The sequence below is a fragment of the Pagrus pagrus genome, assembly GCF_965226575.1.
Source record: "Pagrus pagrus genome assembly, chromosome: 24".
Taxonomy (NCBI): domain Eukaryota; kingdom Metazoa; phylum Chordata; class Actinopteri; order Spariformes; family Sparidae; genus Pagrus; species Pagrus pagrus.
In genome coordinates this window covers 792,218-799,768 of record NC_140206.1, presented here as the reverse complement: position 1 = coordinate 799,768, position 7,551 = coordinate 792,218, and positions in this window count along the sequence as shown.

Below are 7,551 nucleotides of genomic sequence, written 5' to 3'. Positions count from 1 at the left end.
GTGGGTGAACGCCTCAGGACAAGTCGGTCAGATGATTTAAAAGTACGAAAGCAAAGGAGCCACGATGACGAGTGAAAATACAAGGTAGAGTCAGTCCCCTCTCACAGTCAAAGGAGCTGTTCACACAAAAACAAAAACTGGGTCATTCTCTACGAACACCGTAAGATTAGATTAGATTAGATTAGATCAGATAAGAGTCAACTTTATTGTCATTGTGCACAGTACAAGCACAGAGACAACGAAATGCAGTTGGCGTCTAACCAGAAGTGCAAAAAGCAGTAAAGTGCAGAGTATGTACAGTGTATAAATAAATAGGGTGTACGTAGGTTTAGGTACAGTATGTACAGTGTATAAATATTACTGGCAGTACTAAATGAAGATACAGTTTGCACAGTAAATAAGTGTTATTGGCAGTACTCATGGTGGGGTATAGATGAAGTGTAAAATAGTCAATAGTAGCTTGCTCTGGAGAGCCTCGATGGAGGGGAGTGAGGAACCGGTGATGCGGTGGGCAGTTTTCACCGCCCTCTGCAGTGCTTTCCGGTCAGAGGCTGAGCAGAGGCCATACCATACTGTGACACAGTTGGTAAGGATGCTCTCGATGGTGCAGCGGTAGAAGTTCACCAGAATCTGAGGAGACAGATGGACCTTCTTTAGTCTCCTCAGGAAGAAGAGACGCTCGTGAGCCTTCTTAAAGGCTTACGTAAAGTTTCAGTGCTGCAGCATTCTCGTCAACAGCTGAAGTAGCTGGGGACTTTGTTTGAAAAGGTAAAACACAACCAAACCCCTGAAATCCCAAACTGATTTGAAAAGACGTTAGTCTAGAAAATAGTCAGAGCCAACAAACCTGTTTCTTACCCGTCAAATAGACCGATGTAAATGTAAACAAAAAGGTTAAACTGGACCAATGATGGTGACAAGCTGAAGTCAGCTTCATGCAGTTTAAGTTTCAGCTGCTCCAACAGTAATGAAACCCTGATCACTGAAGGTCACACAGGAGTTTTCTGTCAGCACTCGAGGTTTAAACACCTGCTGTGATTGGAGAGTCTGAAGAGAACAAGCTTCAGTGTTTGGAGCACATCAGCTTCAGCTGCTCCTCAAGTGCACCGTGCACCAGGACGCCATTTATACCCCTGACCACTGAGTGGTGCTGTGGATCAACCACGTCACTGTTTCTAGTCCCTAAACTTGGTCTGTCAGGTGCTGCCTCTTCTTTACAGTTTCAGTTCTTGACTGTGTTTTGTTTTGCATGCATGACTTAGAGGAAATCCCAGAGACCTCAAGGGTTCTTGATTTCAGATTTCTGGATTCCCGAACAGTGTAAGAGGTTCTTTAGGGTTCTGCAAGAGTTCTTAAAGGAGTGTATAGATACAGAGGTAGCCTCAGACATTGGTGGGGTTCGTGTAGAAGATGCTGAGGTGCCTGAAGTGTTTGAGGGTTCCTGTGCAGATTTTAGTGCTCCTTAATAAACTTTAACATTGATTTAAGAGAGTACTTGAAGTTCTTGAGGAGGTTCTGGAAGTTCATGAAAATGTTTACATGGTTCCAAGACGCTCCCAGAGGTTCTTGTGCAGATTTCATTGGTCCTCACGTAGGATAGCAGGATAAAAAAAGTTTATTAAGTTCTTGAGGTGGTTCTAGATGTTAACAGCCATGTTACAAATGCTACAAGGGGGTTCCAGAGGTTCTGGATAAGGTGCCAGAAGTGTTTGAGGAGATTTAAAGGGTTCTTGTACAGATTTCATTGGTCCTTAACAAACTTTTTATCCTCTCTAAAGATATTGAACAGGTTCCAGACATTTGTAGACATGTTTCAAAGGTTACAAGGGGGTTCCAGAGGTTCTTGATGGGGTGTTTGAGAATATTTAATGGGTTCTTGAAAATATTTCTGGTATCATTGAGTTTTAACTAGTTCTTGAGGGTGTTACAGAGGTTTTGATGAGGTCTAAAGGGTTTGTAGTTCCCTCCAATACACTTTAACATGATTAAAGAGGTTCTTAAGAGTGTCCTGGGTGTTTTTGATCAGATGTTAGGGTTCTTGATGAGGTTTAATAAGTCTTTTGTTAGGTCCTTGAAATTCATGATGTTTCAGAGGTTCTGACAAGGTTCTACAGGATCTTCATGAGGTTTCGGAAATGTTTAAGAAGGCGAAAATGTTCTTGAGAAGATTTAAGTGGCCCTTGAAGATGTTTATGTGGTTATTGGGGTTGATTTTATCTCAACTTAAGGTTTAAGAGGTTCTTTGTGATGCTTTAAAGGTTGTTTGGAGGTTGCAGAAGTTCTTGGGGATGAAGAACTCCTTGAGGTGTTGACCAGGAGTTCCTAGGGTCTGAGCATGTTTCGTGATCTCTTGAGAACTGTATAGGATTCATTAGGAAGCTTTGGGGGTTCTTGGGATGGTCCAACCGTTCTTGATCAGGCTCAAGGGGTCCATGAGGAGGTTCTTGAGGGGGTTTGAAGGGTTCTTGATGAGTTTTTAGGGTTCTCGGTTCAGTTCCACAGGTGTCAGGGCTTGTGAGGGAGATTCCAGACATTCTTATCTCACGTGCTACATCCACCCACTACGTTGTTGTTGAATCAGATTGATTGGCGCTCAGATTAGTTTTTAATTTGCTCAGAAGTTTTGTCTAAAAGCCCCATCACACTGTCCTCAGTGAGATATCTGGGAGAACAAACGCAGCGTTTGTTCCTCAGACTGCCGGCGGTGCGTATGTGTGTTTTTGGGTGGAAGAGGTCAGATGAAGCAGTCAGACAAATATCTGTATTGTCGTGATGATGCAGCAGCGTGTCTGTCCTGGAGGGAAAACAGAATACCAAATGGTTGTTATTGATATGAAGTTTTTGCCTCCAAACATGAGACGTTTTATTTATGTGGAGTGTTTTTCTGTCAGCCCGGTGGAGGACTGAAACCAGGACACGTGTGGCTGCCGGGCAGCTGCTCAGTGTCGTGGTTTGGTGTTGAAGCTGAACAGAACAGAACGATCCAGAGGGTTATCCATCAAGACTTCATGAACACATAGTTTACCACGACCCCGTCTGACCTTTGACCCCCATCCGTCTGTGTTTAATCTGTGTCATTATGAATTCTCAGAGGTTTTCATTTTCTGATCGTCGAGCCAAAAACATCAACGGCCTTGTTTTCTTTCTTCTCTCGCTCCTCGTCTGGAAGAGGTTTTAAAGTTCATAAAAAAGGATTTTATGTCACGGATGAAACAAAGATGGAGGACGCAGTGATCACACCTGCACACACCTGGTGTTGTTCTTGGCTTTTCAGTCATAAGTGGTTAAGACTTCGTGCAAATGCTGTGTGGATGTGTGTGTGATTTTCTGTCGTCACGGTAACAGTTTGCTCACGGTGTGTGTGTGTGTGTGTGTGTGTGTGTGTGGAAACACTAAGTGAACCTGGCAGAACGGAACGCTTTCACTGAGTGTGTTTGGTTTTTCTTCCATCTTTCATCACAAGGAAGCCGCAGCGCTCGCACGGTGTTTTCATCTGCTTTACTCTGTGACCTCGCTCCAAAGAGGAGAGTACATTTACTCAAGTACTGTACTTTACTTCACTACACTTCATCCCACACACAAACTACAGGCACTTTGTGACAGATCAAAATGAGATCTGGACTACACACCTGTAAAGTTTCCTGACCTCTTCTCGTGTTGATGAATGTGTCCACAGACCTTTAAACACCTGGTAAAGTATTTAAAACTTCTTCTGTGGTGGTTTTTGAGACAACAAACCAACCAACCTGTTTGATTAGCACATAAAATGTTGTGTTGTTAAGTATTTAACATTAAAACAAAACCACTGGTACATACAAAATAGCCTATAAATACATATTTATTAGCAGGGATGTGATGTAACTAAGTACATTTACTCAAGTACTGGACTTACTGTAAGTAAAACTCTGAGGTACTTGTACTTGAGTATTTCCATTTTCTGCTACTTTATACTTCAGATTGCAAGTTATCATCGTCCGTCCGTGAAAAAAATTGATTCCGATAACCAGGAAATCGCTTCCTCTCAAATCGTCCGTTGTCAATAAGAATAATAAAGTTGTATATTGTCGAGCAATAAAACTACCAAAGAGCCCCTGAAGTCCTAAAAAATGGGTGTTTTAGTAATAACATGTCATTCTGTGTGAGGAGTACTTTTACTTTGGATACTTTAAGTACATTTTGCTGGTAATACTTCAGTACTTCTGTGGAGTATTTCTAACTTTGTGGTGTTGCTTTTTTTCTGTCAATGATCTGAGTATGTTATCACATACTTCCTGAAGCAATAAGCTCCACGCTGGTTCTTCCACAGACTCATTAAATTGTCACGGCTGTTCTCTCTGCTGTCAACAGTTAAATGTTAGCCGTGCTGTGAAATCGGGCGGTGGCGTTGATGTATGTGTGACCGGCACAGTTGAGAAAAACTACCCGGGAGGTTAGTCAAGTACAGCTGAAACAAAAAACACTATTTTACAAACATTGCAGCCTCAGACTGTTTGAGAGAGTTTAAGAGGTTCTTGAATTTAGTTAACACTTAATTCAACTTAATTTTGGTTTCCATTACTTTCAAGTTTGGAGAAATGTTCTAAAGGGGACTAATGATTAGCTTAGTTTACAGCGAGTCTGTGTCTTACGGTAGACCTTAACATAAAATGTACACTATGTGTATGTAAATATGTACGTAGCCTGTATATATGGGGATGTATAGGTATGTGTACATGTAGGGCCTATGGGCATGCATGTGTGTATGTATGGGCATGCATGTACATATATGTGCAAATAAATTTTAAAAAAATGTTGCTGCTTTTTTATGCATTTATTTTCATTTTCTCCTGATGTGTTTGTATTCTGTTTTTTTTTTCTTTTTCAGGGAGGGTAGCGATGTGGGCACAAAACAACTGTACAGTCGCTCTGTCACTGATATTGTATCAACATAGATATTTTTGTCGTCTTTTGTGCTGAATTATTGTGAAATAAAAAGAAAATTAAAAAGAAAAAGAAAAAAGAGGTTCTTGAAGAGGTTCCACTGGTGCTGAAAAAGGTTCCCTGGATCTTGAAATACATTTCTGTGGTTCTCAAGTTTCCATAATGATGTTTAGAGGGTTACAAGAAGAACCAAGAAAGTTTGATTCCAGTTCGGTTCTTTAAAGACAAGTCAGTCCTTCTACAGGACCTTAAAAGAGGTGCTTCAGGTTCTTCTGAAAGCTCCAGATGTCTTTCAGGGGATTTTCAGGGTCTTTAAGAAAGTAAGGAAGTTCCAGGGATACACGGGTTGGGTCCAGAGATTCTAGGTTCTCCAAGTTCTAGTGGGCATTTAAAAAAGCTCCAGAGGTTGCAGAAAGTTCCCTCAAGATAGATTTAGTGGTTGTTGTAGAGGACCAGAGGTGTTGAAAAATGTTCCCTGCTCATGATTAGGTTCCCTGGAAGACAGTTTGGAGGTTCCCATGGTTCGATAGTGATGTTTAGAGGCTTAAGGAAGAACCAAGAAAGTCCAATGTGGTTCATTGGGTCTTTGGGTGAGTCAGGAGGTTCTTTCAAGGTTGCTACTTGCTGAAGTAGGTTCCAGAGAATCTCAGCTGAACTCCGTGGCTCACGAGTAGGTTCTTCAGCCATTCCTACGGTTTCCAAAGGCCCTTAAAAGAGGTTCCTCAGGTTCTTGTGAAGGCAAAGTTTATAACCCTAACCAAGAATGTTCCAGAGATTTTTAAGTACTTCTTATTTTATAAGAATAGATGTAGGTTCATGGTTCAGGTTTTCACATTTAACATTTCAGTGGTTCTCCAAGTTCTAGTGGGCCTGTAAGGAGGTTCCAGAGGTCGAGGAAAGGTCCCTTGAATTAGTTTTAGATGTTTTTGTAGGGGATCCAGAGGGGATGATGTTTTAGAGGTTCTTGATAAGGATCCCTGGCTCCATACAGACATTTCAATGAGCTATCAGGTTCTGGGTGGCCTTAAAGTGATCCTCGGGGAGGTTCTTGAGGCATCGTTTCTAAAAATGTTTTGGGCCATTTGAGGAGGGTCCAGAGGTCCCTGAGGAGATGTCAGAGCTGGCGAGATTAAAAAGGTTTAAAATGTTCTTAAGGACATTTAATGGGCCCTCGGGGGAGGTGCCAGAGGTTCTTGGAGATGTTCCAAACCCGGGCATGTAGTAAATGCAACAGTGCGGCGGTACAGGCCTGGATGTGAGACTGGAGTTAATGGCCGTGAGAAAAGATAATGTACTGACCTGCATGAATAAACAGCCTCCACTCTGACATTCAGGGCGTCATTCCTCTGCAAACCTTAAACCCTGAATAAATACAGGTTTAACAGCACCAACGCACACGATGTTTATACTGATACATACATAGACGTACATTCCTGGTAAATCCTGACCCTCTGTAAATCACCACTATTAAACACTAATGTGCAAATGTGTTTACATTAACCACACACACACACACACACACACACACACACACACACACACACACACACACACACACACATCTGAGCAGAGTGAGAGTGATTTGATATCTGATAGAGCAGATGAACAAATAAGGGTGGGACTGTGAGAACAGACGGCCATTCACATCAACAGGAAGAGGTGTGTGTGTGTGTGTGTGTGTGTGTGTGTGTGTGTGTGTGTGTGGTGTGTGTGTGTGACAGTTTGGCTGCGTCCCAGTCCTCATCACTCAAGTGTTCAGTTCTTGCAGTTGAGTGTTATCTTCTTGTGTTGTTGTACCGTCTGTGTTGCGATGTGTTATCTCGTCGTGTGTTAAAGTTTATTTAAGGCATCGCTGATGTGTTTTTGTCGGGTGTCGTCGTCTTGTGTTCTTCCATCCTGTTTGAAGTCGTTATGAAAACATTTTCTCGGCCTGTTGACTTGTGTTTTTGTTCAAGACTAAAGACTCTCAAAGACCTCTGGTACCTCTCACACGGCACTTTGTAGACCCACAAATCCTCCTGAAGTCCGTGAAACTCTCCAAATGAGGGTCTCTGGAATCTTAAGAGAGGTTCCCAAACCCCTGAATACCCTAAAGTCCCCTGATGTTCCCAGGAACTCACGGACCATCTTTCTTGGACATCCAGCACCTTCTGTACCACCAAGGAACCCATTCCAAGTCGCAATAAATCCTTAAAGACAACACAAACCTCCCTCTGATCTGGCCTCTGGACCTCATCACAGATGCCTTGACCACTTCAACAGCTTCTGGTGAATTTCTCAAGGGGCTCAAACTTGTAGAAACTCTTTAGGAACCCCAAGGAGCCTCACAACCTGTTCATGGATGCCTGGACTAGTTCAACAGTTTGTGCTGAACTTTTCAAGGAGCTCGGACCTGTAAAAACTCTACGAGAACTAGAACCCCTTAAAAGGCCAAGGACCCATTCAGTGTCTCAATCAAACACTGCTAACCCCAGAAAACACACAAACGTCCTTCCAATCGGACCTCTGGACATCTTGTGCATGGACAACTTCAACAGCTTCGGATGAACACTTGAAGAACCCCAAGAACCTCCTTAAAACCCCAAGGAACCCATTCCAAGTCGCAATAAATAACACAAACCCCATTGTTTT